Raw genomic sequence first — 20,135 nt, forward strand, 5'->3', positions numbered from 1 at the left:
AGCACAAAGACACGAGTCTGCCTACAGAGCCTTTTCTCTTCTCTCCGTTCATTTTCCTTTTGGTTAGACGGTGTCATTTGCATGGGCTCTGATGGTGGCTCCAAGGCAGCTTTGTGTGAAAGGTGTGGACAGAACTTGAGAATGAAAGCTCAGCGTCCATCCTGTGGGCGTCCCTAGGAGGAGCCAGCAAGAGGATTAGTCATGAGCTGGACTCCACGTTTTCACACCTTTCTTTGACACTCAAATTTCAAACCGAAATTTCCTTGTCATTGTGAGATTTCTGTGTCAAAGTAGAAGGGTAAATATGTTTTATTGACTAGTTTGCTGACATTAAGTACTGTATTTAGACAGAGGGTGTGTTTCCCCAAGCAAACACCCTCTGAAACAGCTGTCTCTGGGAAGTACAGGGCAGGCAGAGCTAGGTATCAAAGAAAGAGACATTTTCGATGGTAAGTACTGGCTTGTAGGCAGAGGTTAGCTAGAAGGGATGGAGTAGCAGTTTTTACTTTCAGTGCTCAAAGCCAGATTCTTCTGTGCTGTCCTAGAACTTAGTGGGCCACTGCCCCACTTCCCTCTAAACTTCTTCTACAACCTGTTTCAGTCTGCTTCCTCCCCTTTGCTAATAATACTTACACCACACATCAGACACAGACACAGACATGCAGATTGTCTCAGGTGAGGTTCTTTGTAATGGCTAAATATAGAGCATCCATTGACAAGTGCTTTGACTCCTCACATTGGGAAATAGAGGCTACCTTTCGACCCATTATGACAGTCATCTTAAGCAAGCTGTTACTGTAGGCGGAGCTGAAGAAAGCACCAGAGATTTCTAAAGAACCGGTTGTTACGATGGGTGGTGGCAGCACACACACCTTTAATGCCAACCCTGAAGAGGCAGAGATAGGTGGATATCTTGAGTTCGAGGCTAGCCTGGTCTACAAAGCAAGTTCCAGGACAGCCAGGGCTACACAGAGAAACTCTGTCTCAAAAAAGAAAAGAAAAGCAAACAAGCAAATGGGGTCAAGATTGACATCCTTTTCTGTGCTCATGGGGTCCATGGGCCTAGTGACCCTCTCAGATATAAAACTGTTGGCTGTTGACTTTGTTTTCTCTTCTCTCCTCAGGCATCTAAAAGTCAGGCTTTAATACCCAATTTTTCATAGGAATAACCCAAATTTAGGAGAAATTTAGATCTGGGACAGAATGGTGGTATGCTTTGTGTATACGGATAGACACAATATTGTAGATCTTGATCTGACTATGTGGATTCAAATCCTCTATTATCTACTAGCTAATAATCTGGGCAAGTTAATTACCCTCCTGTGCCTCAATCACCTCATCTAGTAATGAGGTAACTAAGAGTATCTGTTTCATGGGGTAATTGTGGGCTAAGGGAATGAATGCATAAAGCACTTAGGGCAGTGACTAGCAAGGTAAATATTCACGTCACTTATCATTTTATTAGTCATCTCAAAGGAACAGGCCAGAGGCTGGGGAAAATGGTGCTACCACAAGTCATGTTTACTAGCCTCCAAGTGATCCCCATGCTGGCCTATGGTGCTACCATAAGTCATGTTTACTAGCCTCCAAGTGATCCCCATGCTGGCCTATGGTGTTACCACATAGTCATGTTTACTAGCCTCCAAGTGATCCTCATGCTGGCCTATGGTGCTACCACATAGTCATGTTTACTAGCCTCCAAGTAATCCCCATGCTGGCCTGGGCACAGGTAATCAGGAGGACACAGGCCATGCTTTTCAGCACACACTAAGGTTTGTCTCTTTTCTGAGGAAACAGAGAGGGATCTACAGACTCACTTCTGCTGTGGAGGGTTCCTAGGGTCTTGGCTAGAATTTTGTGGTTTGGGAACTGAGGTTACCCTCAGAGAGATATCAGAAAAGATGAAATATGTTCTCCAAGAGAAATGGAGGTTTCTGAGGAAGACCTTGGCTTGGGAACTTAGAGTGGTCCACATGGGTCCAGGCTTGTTGCTTAGGAGCTCTGAGATTCCAATCAAGGTCTGCAACATTCTAAACATCAGTTTTCTCCTTCCATAAAATGGGGGTGTGCTCTAGAAGCATTTGCAGCAACAATTAACTATATGGTAAATGCTCAACTGTCACAGGCTAGGGCTCAGCGTGAAGCCTACCTCTTGGTAAACTTTTTTATTGGAGAGGCTGAGACGCAGGCTGTGATATGGGGCAGCATTGACCAGGGGGAGGCTGAATGGAGACAGGAACAACCCAAGCATAAGAGGAAGCCTACACATCTCTGGGAGAACCAATACTTTTCAGTTTCTAAACTTGGTTATGATTAATTACCTCAAGTAGTCAGTTCCTCTCAATAAGGCCTCTTGACAGGATCCAGTAGATCTCCTGAAGTGCCTGCCTTCTGCCAGACAGATGTTCATGCCTGTCATCATAGTGGCCACTATCGAGGTGCCAAAGCAATAATGTTGTATTTAATGAGGTTTAAAATGATCCAATGTGATCTTACCCTTTCTCCCCATCTCTATCTCCCAGCTCTAGACCACCAATAAGCCTTTCAGATTCACTCAAGGTTCCCTTCCCACAGGACAACCTCCTGTTGCTCCTCTTGAAGCTTTTCTGAGTACCACAGGTCTCTCTAGTCTATCAATAACCTGGATCTTTAAACACCATGAGCGGTCTACCTCCAGCTTTCCTCGTCTCTGTCCTTGGTGTGCCATCTACATGGATACTGTACCACCCACATTCCTTCCGGGGGCAGGCCTTCAGGCTCCCTCCTAAGACACCCATCTCTGTGTCTTCTGCTCACAGTACCTCGCAGCCTAAGTCATCTGCAAGAACATCTTAATTCACACGTCATTCTTGTGGTGTACACTGCATGCCTATAGCTCTCCTGTCCACAGCTCTCCAAGGCGACATATAGATCTCAAATAAGTACCAAATGTCCCCTTGGCCTAAGAGGCTTGCCTCTGCTCTCCCTCCCTACCATATGAATATATATATATACATATATATATATATCTTCTTTGTCACTGCTGATCTATCCATTATTCATATTTCAAGTGTCCCTCCTCTGAAAGGCCTTCCCTTATTCTCTATAGTGCTTTACCTGTGTATTGTTTTATCTCCTTACACCAGAATGCAGAATGCGAGCTTTCAGAATAGGGACCACTTTTGTCCATAGTCCATAGTTCCCTAGTATGTAGACTAGGGCTGGGAAATCATTGCTACTAGCAGAATGAATGAAGTAGTCTGCCCCTGGAGGGTAGTATTTATTAACATATATGCTGATTTTCTCCCTATACTCCACTGGGCAAGAACCATCTTCCTGGGAAGTGTAAACGCCTTCTGGCTAATGAATGAGTTCAAGAATAATGGCTCCTTCTCTGGTGTTCACAGGCCCAAGGGTGGAGAGAAGGAAGAGGGAGTACTCATGGCCTTCTGATCATAGGAGAGCACATGGAGGGGTGGGCATAATGATCCAGCAAGTCAAATAATTACAACCTTTATGGACTCACAAACTAATAATTTTGATCAGAAAGGCAGCGGCTTAGGATATATGAGCAGCGCACTGGCAAGCCTTGCTGCTGTGGAACCATGGCCACTTCCTTGCCCTTGTGGTCTTGTTTTGCCCTGAAGGACCTTCATCCTATGCCTTACCTTCTGCCTACAGTTTTCTGCAGTCACCGGCCACACCAGAGTCAAGGTTTATGCCAGAGAAGGGAACCACAGACCATCTGGACTCCAACACCTCTTGGTTTAACTTTGGTGCTTTGAATGAATCTAGAAATTCACCCACTTTTTTCGGATTTTCAAGTTTAATGGAGTACATACTTTTAAAATGTTCCCTCCAATATTCTGGGTGTCTTTGGCGTCTGTTGTAATGGTTTCCTGTTCATTTCTGTTTCTCTTCACTTGGGTCCTCTCTGACTTTTGGTTAGTCGGAAGAGAGTCTGCAGATCTTGTTTATCTTCTCAAAGAGCCAGCTCTTAGATTCATTGATTATTTGTATTATGTTTTATTTCTATTTCATTCATTTCTGCTCTGATTTTTACCATTTCTTGCTGTTGATTGGATTTGAATGTTTTATTTTTATTTCAACTTCTTGAGTTGCATCATTCAGTCATTTGTCTGTACTCTTTGATTTTTTTTAACACAGGCACTTAGAAATATAACTTTCCCATATTGGACTGCTTTTGATGTGCCCCAGAGGCTTTGTTGTATGTTCACTTTCATTTAGTTCCAGGATTTCTTTTAACTTCTTGATTTCCTCTTTGTCCCATTCAGCATTTAGTAATGTGTTGTTTAATCTCCATGAATTTGTGTATTTACTAGAGTTTTTGTTTGCTTTTTTTTTTTGCTGTCAGTTTTAAGTTAGAATATTTATGGTTCATTTTTCCTGAAATTTAAGATTTGTTTTGTGTCCCATGATGTGATCCATTTTAGAGAAATTTCCATAAGTTGATGAGTAAAATGAATATTCTTTGGTATTTGGGTGGATATTCTGAAGGTATCTGTTAAGTACATTTGATGTATGATGCCATTTAATTCTGATTTTGTTTTTTAGATGTCCTATCTAGTGGAGAAAGCAGGGTTTTTAAATTACCTATGATTAATCGGTTGATGTTAATTTGTAACTTTAATTTCAGTAGTATGCTTTTTATGAAACTAGGTGCACCAGTATTTGTTGAATATATGCTAGGCATTGTAATATCTTCTTGGTTCATTGTTCCCTTGACTAGAATGAAGTATCCTTTATCTCTCCTTATCGGTTTTGTTTGAAGTCTATTTTGTCAGATACTATGCAAGCAGTACCTGCTTGCTTCTTGGTACCATTTGATTGGGAAATCTTTTTCCAACCTTTCACTTTGAGGTAGTGCCTATCTTTAAAGGTAAGTAAGGCAAATTTCATGTAGACAATAGCCAGCCTGTGTCTTTTGATTGGGGAATTGAGGCCATTAATATTTAAAGTTATTATCAGAAGTTGTGTGTTGAGTGCAGTTACTTTTTTCCTGTTCGTCTTCTTGGTCATACTTTGTGTTTTGGTAATTATAGCTTCATTTATTTTCTTTCAACAGTCTCTTGACTATACTTATTCATCTATTAGCCTTGAATATTGCTTCCAATTCTTTTTGTGTTGGTCTGCAGGAAATGAATCCTTTTAACCTGTTGGTATTATAGAAGGTTTTTTTTTTCCTTTTTACTTCAACCACAGTTGACAATTTTGCTGGGTACAGTTGTCTGGGTTGACATTTGTGGTCTTTTAGAACTTGGAGGACATTGCTTCAAGTTCTTTGGCTTTCTGAGTTTCCACTGAGAAATTTATGTCAGTTCAATGGGTTTTCTTTTACATATGACATTTTTTCTCTTTAAACTTTGAATACTTGAATACTCTTTCTTTGTTCTGTATGTTTAGTAGTTTAATTATGGTAGTTTGTGAAGAGTTTCTTTTCTGGTCTTGTCTACTTTGTATTCTATATATTTCTTGCATCTGTCTTTCCTTAGTTTGGGGAAGTTTTCTCCTATGATCTTGTTGAAGATCTGGACAGTGTGATGTGACCTCTCTCATCTATGCCTATAATCTGAAACTGTCATTTTATGGTGTTCTACAGTGGTCTAATTACTCTTTGAGTCCTGATACTGCATCTTCTACTTGGTCCACTCTATGTGTGATGCTCCCTTTGGGTTTTCTAATTGGGTTATTGAGTTTTTCAGTTCACATTCACTGTAGTGTGAGTTCTCACCAGTGTTTCTCTATCTTTGTTGAATTTGTTTTTCAAATCCTGGATTGTCTGTCTTTTCCTTCAGACTCATGTTTGTGTCTTCTTGGGCACCACTTAGGTGTTTATTCTCTTTAAATACATTCTCTTTGAGAGAATCCACTGAGCTGTTTTCTGTGTCTTCTTTGAGCTCCTCAAATTCTTTGATGGAGTTTATGACTGATCTTTTAAATTCTGTGTCCTGAATTCTGTATTTGTTCATCTCATTGAGAAACATTTCTGTAGGACTGGTGAATTGGTGTGTAGGGTGGGATACTGTCTTGAAATTTCCCAGAGTTTGTATTTTTACTAGGAGACCTGTACATGTGGACTCCTTCCGTTAGTTCCGTGTCTGATATGGATGGACATGGTAACCTGCAACTGAGCAGAGTATGTGAGTGGGCTGGACTTGAAACTGGATATAGCCATGGTGGGATAAAGTCTGGTGAAGACAGGAGGTTGGGCTAGCCCACAGGACGGGTGTCTAGGTCAAAGCCTGGGGGTTGTGGTGGCATGAGCAGAGCCAGCCAAATTAAGCTGGAGCACTGGATGTGGGACCAGGGCTAGATCTAGCAGTAGAGGAGGGTTTGTGGAGGGGAAGGTCAGGTAGTCACCAGGCTGGGCCCTAGTACAAGATGTGTAGGACTGTACTGAACAGAGATTGGAAGTGGTGCCCAGAAGGGATGAAGTCGGGCAGTAGCCTCCACCTTAGTTTTTGAAAGAGGGTTTCTTGCTGAACTTGAAGCTCCCTGTCTGGACTGACTGGCCAGTGAGTCACTGGGTCTGCCTGTCTTCTTTACTCCCATCCCTAGTGCTGAGGTTACAAGGCATGCCTGGCTTTTACATGGCTACTGAGGATCTCAATTCAGAATTCAGGTCCTCAAGCAAGCACTTTACCCACCTCTCTTACAGACTTCATATGCAGAGTTTTGTTTTGTTTATTGATTTTTTCCAAGGCAAGGTTTCTCTGTACAGCCTTGGCTCTCCTGGAGCCCACTCTATAGACTAGGCTACCCTGGAACTTATTTGATGTTTTTTAAGTGATCCTTTTTTACTGGGAGAGAATCTGTTAGCAGCTATGTTTCCTTTGTAGACTTCCTCACGCCATGTCTTTCTTCTGAGGACATTTTGTTTTACCACAGTATAGTTCTTCATCCTCTTCCCGGCACAGGATTATGATAAATTTGGCTGGGGTCTCTGTTCAGTTCTCAGACCTTAGTTCAATACTTGTGAGTTGGCTTACTCATGTGCATGCTTTCTGGTGCTTAGGAGTCCTAATGATCTGACATTCTCTGGTTCAATCTTTTGAAAGAATCCATTGTCCCCTCATAATGGTCAGTGGCCTGGATCTAGACCCTGTCTTTCTAAACTGTGAGTCATGTAACTGAACATAGGAGTTGCAAAAATTCTGACAACAGTAAAAGGTTTATGAATGTACAATAGCCAGAATGTTAGTTCATAAGTAAATGCAAACTGAACCGGAGGTGTTTCTGGCAGTGCCCACCCATGCTGTGTTGTGCCACTTCCCCTGTGGCACATGAACACATGAACACATGAGAGGCCCACCCTGCCTTGCACATGCTGTTACACTACATGATACCAACAAACACTGCTTGAGACATGCTCACTCAGATGTGAGACTATTGTCTGTTATGGATTGAAGGCCTACATAGTTATAAAACCCCTGCTCTTATAGAAACAGTCTTCCTAATCTTTCTGGGGCCCAATCCCATGGTCTACCCTTAAATATCTCATCACTCATCCAGGTTCACAGGAAGAGTCCCGGTATCTCATTTTTCTATCATTAAGATAGACAAGTTATGGGGCTGGAGAGATGGCTCTGTGGTTAAGAGCACTGACTGCTCTTCCAGAGGTTCTGAGTTCAACTCCCAGCAACCACATGGTGGCTCACAACCATCTGTAATGGGATCTGATGCCCTCTTCTGGTGTGTCTGAAGACAGCTACAGTGTACTCATATATAATAAATGAATAAATCTTTAAAAAAAAAGATAGACAAGTTATAGAAGAAAAGACTTCTAATTAGCACCCCTCAGTGTATACGTATTGTCTTAGTTAGGGTTTTAGTGCCGTGAACAGACAAATGACCAAGGCAGCTCTTATAAAGGACAACATTTAACTGGGGCTGGCTTACAGGTTCAGAGGTTCAGTCCATTATCACAAAGGCAGGAACATGGCAGCATCCAGGCAGGCGTGGTGCTGGAAGAGCTGAGAGTTCTACATCTTCATCTGAAGGCAGCTAGCAGAATACTCACTTCCAGGCAGCTAGGACAAGGGTATTAAAGCCCACACCCACAGTGACACACCCACTCTGACAAGACCACACCTTCTAACAGTGCTGCTCCCTGGGCCAAGCATATCCAAACCATCTCCTGTATCAAGTTAGTATTTCTCCGATTGTTTCAGAATGTTTGACTTAAAGAAGTTGCTGAAGAGGGAGTTCAGTGGTTGCTCTTCCAGAGGACCCAGGTTCTTTTCCTCCACATGGGAGCTTATAACTCAGTTAATTCCAGTTTCTGGGGATCGGATGCCTCATGCACCAGGCATGCATATGATACCAGAAATATGTATAGGAAAATATTCAGACATATAAAATAATAAAAATTTAAAAGCTGCTATTTGAGTTGCCGACTTGAGTTTCATTAAAAAAAAGAAAAGCAAAAAGGCGTCGCAAGTAGAAAAGAGTTTAAGAACCCCTGGACTTCCTCCAAACTTCCCTCTGCCCCTCTTCCTTCATCCTTGTGGGGAAGGCAATGTGTTCAGCTTTCTGCCCATGCGTGGGAATATTAGAATGGGCCTTGGACTGATAAAATTCCTTTTAAAGGTCCCACAGCAAGGGCTGGGCTAATCTCACCAGGGTGTATCTCTTCCTTCTTAAGGTCAGGGGAACTCCATGTTCTGTCAGTGGCTCCAAGCTTTCTGCTGGAGTAGAGCCAAGGAGAAACTCTTCCACTGCAACCTGCGTGGGGCACTGCAGCCATGTTGCCCACACTAGCTGCAGGATGGATCTGCTGGCCGTGGAGGACCAAGGCATTGCAAAGGACTATGCAGTGCATGGTCTCTTCTCTGCTTAAGTAAATGCCGTGCTACGTTAATCATCATCCCTCCCTGCCCTTCTCGCCCCATGTGTTGTCTATCTTGGATGACTTTGAATAATGTATGAGTCTTTTCCTTGGCAGGTTCTATTAACCACTCTTATTAGTGCCTATAGTAAAGCTGTTAGAAAGGGGGCGGGTTTCAGTGAGATGGCTTAGAGGATAAAGTTGTTTGCTGTGTAAGTCTGGAGGACCAAGTTCCATTCACACTGTGGCATGTGTGTCCCCCTCCCCTATACCACACACTCACACAATAAGAAACACATTTTAAAGAAGTGGAATGAAGGGGTGAGAGAGATGACCCCACAGTTAAGAGTGCTGCTGCTCTTGGGGACTGGAGTTGGTTCCCAGTGCTCAGGTGTGTGTAGGTGGTAGTGTTGGTGGCGTAGAACCACCGGTAAGTCAGGTTTCCACCCCTACCTCTCCATACACATAAATATAAACTTTAAAAAAAGTGAAGTGGGTTTAAAAACTTAATAAAATATTGCAATTGAAAAGCTAATCTAACTTGTACTCGGCAGATTGCTGTGATGACTTGTGTAGCCCTACCATAGAACAAAAGTTTACCTTTGATATAAAATGGACCAAATCATGAAAACTAATTCCCCTTTCTAACAAATTAAACCACACACACACACACACACACACACACACACACACACACACACACACAACCAAAAAGCAAAAGCAAACCAGTGAAGTCTGAGATACAACATGATGTGTGACGTTGGGAGCATGCCCTGGACATGCAACATGGCAAAGTAGGCTGTATCTGAAAGACCCCAGCTTAGCAGCAGTAACGCCATTTTGCAAGGCTGTACTTAAGATGACTGGTTCAGGGAAAGGTTAGAACACTGAGTACACAGCGGCTGCCAAGCAGGATGTGTTTGGTTGAAGGCCTGGCAACAGGACGACTTCGGTTGAGCACCTGACAATGAAAAAAAAGCCCCGGGAGAGGTCCCACACCCTGGTGGGGGGCCGAGTCAGTCGTTATGTTCCAAGAAGGTAGCTAAGAAACTTGCCCCCGGGCTGAACCCTTGGGGGGCCGAGTCAGCCGTTATGTTTCAGGAAGGTAGCTAGGAAACTTGCCCCCGGGCTAAACCCTTGCCATATTAGAATCCACCAATTATATCCCTGTAACCATGCATCTGCTTCTGTATGCTTGCTTCTGCTCCCCAAAATCCTATAAAAGCCCATCCTTGGTTCCGTGGGGCGCGCCAGTCCCCCGAGTGACTGAAGCGCCCGCAGGTGCCTGTGCCTGTGTATCCTGACAATAAACCAAATCCTCTTGCTGATTGCATCCTGTGGTGTCTCGGTCTGGTCTTTGGAGTTGGAGGGTCTCCATCCTGAGGGAAAGTTCTCCCTGAGAGCTTTTCATTTGGTGCATTGGCCGGGAAAGGAGATCCTCCACCCAGGGACCACCGACCACCCACTGGGAGGTAAGCCGGCCGGCGTCTGTCTGTCTGTCTAATTTTGTCTCGTTCTGCCTTATTCTGTCTGTTCTGTGAGCGCTCAGCCAGGTCTGTTCTGTGAGCGCTCAGCCAGGTCTATTCTGTGAGCGCTCAGCCAGGTTCTGTGAGCGCTCAGCCAGGTCTGTTCTGTGAGCGCTCAGCCAGGTTGTTTGGAATTTGGGCGGGACGAAGAAGGAGCTGACGAGCTCGGACTTCTCGCCCCGCAGCCCTGGAAGACGTTCCAAGGGTGTTAGGGGCCCGACTTTTCGGGGCCCAATCTGGGAGAGGAGAAAGATCCGGACTAACGGCACCTCTGTCTGTATTTTTGGCTTTCAGAGGGCCCCGGACCTTTGCCACCTCCATCTGACTTTTTGCTTTCAGTTTGGTACCAAAGCCGTGCAGCACGCCTGTCTGTTGTTTGTTTGACTGTTGGTGTTGTTTGTTTTCTGTGTTCTAATCTTCCTTAGAACTAACATGGGACAGTCCCTAACAATGCCCCTAAGTCTCACTCTTGATCATTAGAAAGACGTCCACGACCGGGCACACAACCAGTCCGTCGAGGTTAAAAAAGGAAAATGACAGACTCTCTACACATCCGAGTGGCCCACTTTCGGAGTGGGATGGCCAGTGAATGACACATTTAATAAGATCATTATTTTACAGGTTAAAGATCGGGTCGTCCACGGACATCCTGACCAGGTTCCTTATATTATCACTTGAGAGAGTCTCGCCTTAAACCCTCCCCCTGGGCGGAACCCTTCGTGGACCCGAATTGGCCTCCCCTCAACCCCCAGCCTGTCCCCTCGGCCCCGCCCGGTCCGCCGGCCACGTCTTCCTCTCTCTACCTTTGTGAAATCAGAGCCTTCTAAGAAACCTGTCCTCCCGGCAGACCCAAACTCCCCTCTCATAGATCTTCTCTCTGACAGGCCCGGCTGAAACGGAGGAGGCAGAGCCGCCGGCCAGATCAGTTGCCGGGCCACAGTCTGATAAGGGTTTCTCCCCTGTCGCAGGGAGATTACACAATAAGCGCGAGGTGATGCCAGATTCAACCTCCCAGGCTTTCCCACTTAGACAGGGAACCGGTGGCCAGACCCAATACTGGCCGTTTTCAGCAGCTGACATTTACAATTGGAAACAACACAACCCTTCTTTCTCCAAAGATCCGGTGGCACTCACCGACCTAATAGAATCTGTTTTACTTACCCACCAGCCTACTTGGGATGACTGCCAACAGCTCTTACAGGCCCTCTTAACCTCAGGAAAAAAAAAAAAAAAACAAAGAGTGTTCCTAGAGGCCAAAAAGCATGTTCTGGGAGATGATGGGCGTCCCACCCAGCTGCCTGAGGACCAAACTGGGATTTTAATACAGCTGAAGGTAAGGGACACCTACGCCTTTATCGCCAGTTGCTTCTAGCGGGTCTCCGAGGGGCTATACGACGCCCTACTAATTTGGCTCAGGTAAAACAGGTATTACAGGAAGCAGGGGAAAACTCCCTCCACCTTTCTAGAGAGACTTAAGGAGGCCTACCGTATGTACACTCCCTATGACCCAGATGACCCAGGACAAATGACGAGTGTCTCTATGTCCTTCATCTGGCAGGCTGCTCCAGATATCAGGACTAAGTTACAGAGGTTAGAAAATTTGCAGGGCTATACATTACAGGATTTACTTAAAGAAGCTAAAAAGATTTTTAATAAGAGAGAGATAAAAAAAGAAACAAAAAATTGAGTCGAATCTTGGCCGCCGTAGTTCAGGGCCAAAAAAGGAAGGGAGATAGGGGGGAGCTCGAAAGGGGCTGAAGCTGGATAAAGATCAATGTGGCTATTACAAAGAGAAAGGGCACTGGGCCAGAGAGTGCCCCAAGAAGCCTGGCGGACCCCGAAAGCCTCGACCACGAACCTCCCTCTTGGCTCTAGATAAAGATTAGGGAGGTCAGGGCCAGGAGCCCCCCCCCCTGAGCCCAGGGTAACGCTTAAGTTGGGGGGCAGCCGGTTACTTTCCTGGTAGACACAGGAGCCCAGCATTCAGTCCTCACTCAAGCTTCAGGACAACTCAGCGACCGGACGGCCTGGGTACAAAGAGCTACTGGTGAGAAACAATACCGATGGACTACGGACCGCCGGGTTCAGCTGGCTACTGGTAAGGTGACCCATTCCTTCTTACATGTTCCGGACTGCCCGTACCCTCTGCTGGGCCGTGACCTGCTCACCAAACTAAAAGCACAAATTCATTTTGAGGAAAGAGGGGCCCGAATAACTGGCCCCCACGGAACTCCCCTTCAATTTCTATGAATATAGACTATATGAACTGGGACAGGACAAGCCACAATCCCTAGAAATAGACACTTGGGTCACGAATTTTCCACTGGCTTGGGCAGAGACTGGTGGGATGGGGTTGGCACTCCAACAGCCCCCCTTAATTACACAGTTAAAGGCCACTACAACTCCAGTCTCCATAAAACAATACCCCCTGTCACATGAAGCTTATCAAGGTATAAGGCCTCACATTAGGAGGCTTCTAGATCAAGGCATCCTAATCCCCTGCCGGTCGCCTTGGAATACGCCTCTTCTGCCTGTTAAGAAACCCGACACTGGAGATTATAGGCCAGTACAAGACTTGAGAAAGGTCAACAAGAGGATAGAAGATATTCATCCGACTGTTCCAAACCCTTACAATTTGCTCAGTAACTGTTCATCGATGAGAAACAGGGGTATGCTAAAGGGGTCCTAACACAAAGGTTGGGACCCTGAAAACGCCCTGTGGCCTACCTGTCTAAGAAATTGGACCCTGTGGCCTCCGGCTGGCCACCGTGCCTAAGGATGGTGGCTGCTATTGCTGTCCTGATCAAGGACGCTGGAAAATTGACTTTGGGACAGCCACTCACCATCCTAGCACCCCACGCAGTGGAGGCCTTGGTAAAGCAGCCCCCAGACCGCTGGCTCTCTAATTCTCACACCAAGCCTTGTTACTGGATGCAGAACGGGTTCAGTTTGGGCCCGTAGTTGCCCTCAATCCTGCCACCTTGCTTCCTCTACCAGAGGAGGCAGAACAGCATGACTGACTACAAATCCTCGCAGAAGTACATAGAACCAGGCTGGACCTATCGGACCAGCCTCTTCAGAATGCTGACCACACATGGTACACAGATGGCAGCAGCTTCTTGGCAGAGGGAGAACAAAAGGCTGGAGCTGCGGTCACTACGGAGGACAAAGTGATTTGGGCGAAAGCCCTGCCTGCTGGTACCTCCGCACAACGGGCTGAACTCATCGCCTTGACTCAGGCGCTCAAGATGGCAAAAGGTAAGAGGCTAAATATATATACAGACAGCCGTTATGCCTTTGCCACGGCACACATCCACGGGGAGATCTACCGGAGGCGGGGGCTGCTCACATCTGAGGGTAAAGATATTAAAAATAAGGCTAAAATTCTGGCCCTCTTAGAAGCTCTATTCTTGCCCAAAAGACTGAGTATTATGTATTGTCCAGGACACCAGAAAGGGCACAACCCAGAGGCACGAGGAAACCGGCTGGCCGATGCCACGGCGAGAGAAGCGGCCATGAGCAAACAAATCTTGCCCTTAAATAGCCCAGACCAACCCACGCCCCCACCAGTGGGACAAACCAGTTGGGTTTATGCCCATGAGGACATAGAGCTCCTAGAAAAAAATGGGGGCCATCTACCACCCTCAACTAAAACAGTGGGTCTAATTGATCTCCTTTTTACATAAATTAACCCATTTGGGGTTTAAAAAGATAAAAACCTTACTAGATCGGGAAGAGAGAAATCTGTGTTTTTTTTTTGAATTGGGACAAAGCGATACAAAAGGTGACTGAGAGTTACAAAGCGTGCGCTCAGGTTAACCCGGAAAGGACCATGATTGGACAAGGAGTTCGTCCTAGGGGACACCGTCCCGACATCCATTGGGAAATTGATTTTACTGAAATTAAACCAGGTATATATGGATACAAGTATCTCCTAGTGTTTGTAGACACCTTCTCAGGATGGGTCAAAGCCTTCCCCACGAAGCACGAGACTACAAAAATGGTCACCAAGAAGCTCCTCGAGGAAATCTTTCCCAGGTATGACATGCCTCAAGCGTTGAGGTCGGACAACGGGCCCGCTTTCATCTCCCAAGTAAGTCAGTTGGTGGCCAAATTGCTGGGGATTGATTGGAAATTACATTGTGCCTATAGACCCCAGAGTTCAGGTCAGGTAGAACACATGAATAGAACAATTAAGGAGACTTTATCCAAACTTACGCTTGCAACTGGCTCAAAGGATTGGGTGGCCCTCCTTCCCCTAGTTCTATATCGGGCCCGGAATACCCCGGGCCCCCATGGTCTAACTCCTTTTGAAATAATATATGGAACACCACCCCCATTTGTCCATTTCTTTGATTCAAACATTGCTGATTTTGCTGACAGCCCTTCTCTGAGGGCCCATTTACAGGCCCTACAGATTGTACAGAGAGACGTCTGGAGACCTTTGGCCACTGCTTACCAGGACAAGCTTGAGCATCCGGTGGTGCCACACCCGTTCCAGATTGGAGACACCGTGTGGGTGCACAGACACCAGACCAAGAATCTCGAGCCACGGTGAAAAGGACCCTACACCGTCCTCCTGACTACCCCGACCGCCCTAAAGGTAGACGGAGTCTCGGCTTAGATCCACACACCACACGTCAAGGCAGTCCGGTCTGAGGAATTGACTAATCACAACACTACACCCCAGACATGGAGAGTTCAGCGCATTCCAAACCCCTTAAAGTTAAAACTCCTACGTGGCTCCTCCTAGCCCTTTTGTGGCCTAGAGTCAGTGGGGGAATAAGCCCCCACCAGACAGAAATTTCTTGACCAAGTCGAGTGAAAGATTTCACTCAAAGTTAGCAAAAAAATGGGGGAATGAAAGACCCCAGCTTAGCAGCAGTAACGCCATTTTGCAAGGCTGTACTTAAGATGACTGGTTCAGGGAAAGGTTAGAACACTGAGTACACAGCGGCTGCCAAGCAGGATGTGTTTGGTTGAAGGCCTGGCAACAGGACGACTTCGGTTGAGCACCTGACAATGAAAAAAAAGCCCCGGGAGAGGTCCCACACCCTGGTGGGGGGCCGAGTCAGTCGTTATGTTCCAAGAAGGTAGCTAAGAAACTTGCCCCCGGGCTGAACCCTTGGGGGGCCGAGTCAGCCGTTATGTTTCAGGAAGGTAGCTAGGAAACTTGCCCCCGGGCTAAACCCTTGCCATATTAGAATCCACCAATTATATCCCTGTAACCATGCATCTGCTTCTGTATGCTTGCTTCTGCTCCCCAAAATCCTATAAAAGCCCATCCTTGGTTCCGTGGGGCGCGCCAGTCCCCCGAGTGACTGAAGCGCCCGCAGGTGCCTGTGCCTGTGTATCCTGACAATAAACCAAATCCTCTTGCTGATTGCATCCTGTGGTGTCTCGGTCTGGTCTTTGGAGTTGGAGGGTCTCCATCCTGAGGGAAAGTTCTCCCTGAGAGCTTTTCAGTATCAAGCAGGCCAGGGCATTTCTTCATGGGAAACTTCAAGTGACAATCACAGGGGACTGAGGGTCACAGATTACAAGACTACAAGATGCCTGACCATAGTGGACACACAATGCAAATGTAAGCCCACCGTTTTGTTAGACAGACCTAGAGATGCCATCACGGCTTCAAAACTCCTTTAGTTATATGCTCAGCTCCCAAAAACCACTCCAGTCTGAGCAAGACACCACAGATACAGTCCAAGCAATAGCAGTCACCAGGATCTTGTCACATAAAATGGACCTTCTGCAGTTTGTCCTAGATAAGCGGTGTGGAGAACCAAATAAGTATACAAACACATTGAAAACCCTGCTAACAAAATCCACCTGAACTTTAAACACCATCCCACCCTTGGGACAAAAATCACTAGGTTAAAGATGTTAGCTAGGTCAGGCCCACAGGCAGGCAGATGCACTGTGCTGCCCTGTGGAACCCTATGGCAGGATATTAGATCACACTGAGAACCCTGAGACTGAGTTATTTACTGGCTGTGGTGTGACTCAGCCCTTAGCACACACCTTTAATCCCTCTGGTTGGAAAACAGACACACATGCAGCACACACCTTTAGTCCCAAACAACGAAAGTAAAGTTAGTTTGTAGAAGGAAGCTCCCATATTTGAAAACAATGCCTAATTGAGTGGCAGACAAAGTGATGAATCAGAGAAAGAGTTAATAGGATAGGATATGCCCGACTCTCACAACAGAACGAGACAACACAAGAGGGAACAGCACAGAGGGAGCAAGGGAGGAAGGCAGTTTTACCAGCAGAGTTTTACAGAGACAGGCTGAAGAGAGAACAAGCTAGACACCGGTGAAGACAGAATGAGCCAGAGAAGGAGAAGGAGAAGGACAGCAGAGTCGGAGTAAGTGTGAGGCCAAGCGCAGCAATTCAGTCAGAGTGATAAATCATTCTCTGCTGGTGATCATACCAGGAAAGTCACCGTGGGGAGGGAAACAGAGGGAAGAGGGAAGAAAGTGCTTTCATGTACTCAGAGAGAAAATGCAGAGGTGGTAGAGAGAGAGAAAAGGGGGACCAAAATGTCTGGGTTGTGGATTATATAGGGGCTTCTCAGAGAGGGGAGGCCCAGCTCCTGGGCTGCAAAGTTCAGGGTAGAGGGTGGTATGTGCCAGCCATAACAGATAGGGACTGAAGGATGCTGGGAGAACCTGGAGGCCAGGTCCACTTTGGTATGTTAAATATGCACCTCAGCTCTTTGTCCTGGATCTGAAACCCAACAAGACTGAGAGAAGCCAGATTGAGTCAGTCAGCTTGGAGAATTTTGAGCTAGAACAGCTGAGTTGACCAGCCAGCCAGAGTTCAGAAAGAACTAGAAAGGGTGAGCTTATTCAGCAAAAGACTCAGAGGCTGCAAACATTCTAGGCCTAGATTAGATCTTATGGAGGCTAGAAGCTTCCAGGACTAGGCCTAGGTTAGCAGACAGAGGCAGTGAGCCTTGGAGATGACAGTTACATCAGGCGAGTAAGTTACTCTTACAGACTCCCAATCACTGACCACCCCACCACATATCTTCTTCTCACTCTACCTGTGGCAATTCTGTCTTCAGGACCTTCCTGTCATGGGTACCTCAAGGGATGGCAGAAAGTTGGATAGAACAATGGGACATTAAGACTTCTCTGTCACACTGAGGATCCTTAATCCTCACTCAGTGTGATAGACACTGAGTGACATTCCAGGATGTGCCAAGTTCAGTCAAGATATGAATTGCTCTTTCATTTGTTTGGAATTAGAAGGTTTGGGTCAAGCACCAGAGGCAGTGGTCTCTAAGGAAGTCGTAGACAAGGGTACCTCCTGGGAAGCTCATGGTGGGCTGTGGGAACGTCTCATGGCAACACCCGGACAGGAGCTAGCACAGCTGAAGAAAGATTTGTTATTCCAGACGTCCCACTCATCCCACACTCCATTGTAAGGCTGTCTCTACACAATGACTTGGAATTTCCCTGAACTAACTAGTCAAGGTGGTGAGGGAAGCAGAATCATCCTCGGTTGTCTGCTGCTGGCAGGGCAGGGTGGCATTTGTGTTTTACCAACACCACCAGTACACATAATTCGAGGAGGGAAGAATTAGAGCTGGAAAAGATGTCTGCTCAGGTGGGATGACGATCAGTGGTACATCTGGAAGTTCCTCAAAAACGAAAAAAATTCAAAAAAAGTCTTAAATTTGGCTTATTCCTTTAATCCCAGCAATTGGGAGGCAGAGGGGCAGAGGGGCAGAGGGGCAGAGAGAGGCAGAGAGAGGCAGAGAGATAGAGAGGCAGAGGGGCAGAGGCAGAGGCAGAGGGAGCTCTGTGTGCGGTCCAGGACAGCCAGGGCTCCACAGAGAAACCCTGCCTCAAAAACTAAACCAACCAACCAACGACAACCCCACCCCCAGCCCCGGTTTATTCCAGACACATGCCTTAGTTAAATGAAGGTCACCCTCCAGAGAGGGTCTCATCTTCCTGATCTGGTTTTCCAGATAGATCGTCTCAAAATGAGAGGGAGGCCGTGGCATCATTCATAGAGGAGGCTAAATAGTCACCATCAGACCGAGTTGCCCTCCACATCGGGAGCTTATTCTGTGGCGCACTGTACTGCGCTGCGCTGCACTGCGCTGCGCTGGCTCTTTCAGTGAGGGCTAGACTTTAGTCACATGCAGTCCCCCCAGCTGTGGGAATCACACTAAGAACAGGCCTTGGACCCGAATGCCTCCGACAGCCTCCCTGCTTTAGACTCAATGGTACACTTCTGCTTAGGCCCTGGCATCTGGCTCTCGACGTGCCCCCAGATCTTCTCCACAGTAGTGGGGAGCGATGAAGAGAAAGCCTTCCTAGGGCAGCCTGAGCAGGGTGCTGGCAGTTGGCCTCATTGGAGCTAGCTGCATTGTAGATCTGCTGGTCATAGAGTTGGGGTGGCCGAGAAATTACAGGGGCTGGATGTAGAGCTCAGCTTCTCCTCTGGCTGTAAGAGAACAGTGTCACTTAAGCCTGGCATGTCCTGTTTGCTTGGGTGACCCTGAATCATACCCTGGCAGGCACTTATCTGCCTACTGATCTCAGCCACACAGCTCAGCCACCTGTGAAAAGAAACGCAATCTCTCTACCTTGCCCACTTTTCTGAGCAACTAGCATGTGATTTCTGAACTCGTCTGGAGCCCCTTTCTGTGGGCGCTTCACCATCCCCGGCTGTTCACTACCATGCTCTCACGTCCTGATTCTAAGTTACAGCAGCCCAGCTCCCCGACCCCAACCAGCATACCTTAGCACCAGCCACAGTATCCGGCACATAGTAGGTATGCAGACTTTGTTAATTTTATTGAGTTGAGTGGTATCTGTTACCATGTGGGGCCTACGGTTTTCTGAGGATTCCTTAATGAGGCAAGGGCTAGAGACACAGCAGACTTTGCCATAAGGTGGTTGAACATCAGTGAGAGGCTGGCGGGTCCTTCCGCCTGGGTCCACGTAATTCCACTGTTGGAATTCTTTGATTCTTCTCTGTATCCGGCTCCATTTCTCACCAAGCTCTTATTTCCAGAAATAAATTACACCCTCCACACCCAGTCATCTTTGTGGCCCCACTGCATTGTGTGTGACTTTATGTGCTATTTTGCAGGGCTGAGTAAGACAAGTCATGTGGGAGAAATGACATTTACCAGGAGTTGGACGAAGCCCATCAAGGTCAAGACAAACATAAAAGCCAGATATGCTGGCATGTTTGAATCCTATCTGAGGAGGAAGCTGAAATAAGAGGGTTGTACATGTTCACTGTCTGAGGCCAGCTTGACTACGCAGTGAGATCCTCTGTCCAAAAACAAAATCAAGTTAAGATTTACTAGGGAACTCACATTTTAACTCATCCCCTCCCTGCGCTTGCTTCTTTAACGCATCCCCTCTCTGCGCATGCTTCTTTCACGTATCCCCCTCCCTGCGCATGCTTCATTAATGCATCCCCTCTCTGCGCATGCTTCTTTAACGTATCCCCCTCTCTGCGCATGCTTCTTTAACGTATCCCCCTCTCTGCGCATGCTTCTTTAACGTATCCCCCTCCCTGTGCGTGCTTCTTTTACAGCCTTCGACAGCTTGACACGCACTGGTTTTCAAAAGTGTTTTTGATGATGCTCTTTCATTAGACTTTAAGCTCCACAAGGCCAGGGACCATGTCTGTCTCCTTTGCTGTCTCCCTAGCACTAAGCACAATGCTAAGAACACAGGTGAAGCTCACTGATTATCTGAGGAATTAATGGGCTGTCAAGAGACCAGGGTGCTTGGCTGTTTGTGCTG

At 46.6% G+C, this 20,135-nt stretch overlaps 1 long non-coding RNA gene across 1 annotated transcript; it reads left to right on the forward strand.

Moving 5' to 3' along the window:
• Nucleotides 1-4,352: 4,352 nt before the first annotated feature.
• LOC148001703 (uncharacterized) lies at nt 4,353-15,002 on the forward strand. Its single transcript, XR_015636046.1, has 2 exons — nt 4,353-10,299; nt 14,737-15,002. It is a non-coding gene; the product is annotated as an uncharacterized LOC148001703 (long non-coding RNA).
• The last annotated feature ends 5,133 nt before the right edge of the window (nt 15,003-20,135 follow it).

The sequence above is a fragment of the Rattus norvegicus genome, chromosome 13 (genome assembly GCF_021556685.1).
Source record: "Rattus norvegicus strain SHRSP/BbbUtx chromosome 13, alternate assembly SHRSP_T2T, whole genome shotgun sequence".
Classification (NCBI taxonomy): domain Eukaryota; kingdom Metazoa; phylum Chordata; class Mammalia; order Rodentia; family Muridae; genus Rattus; species Rattus norvegicus.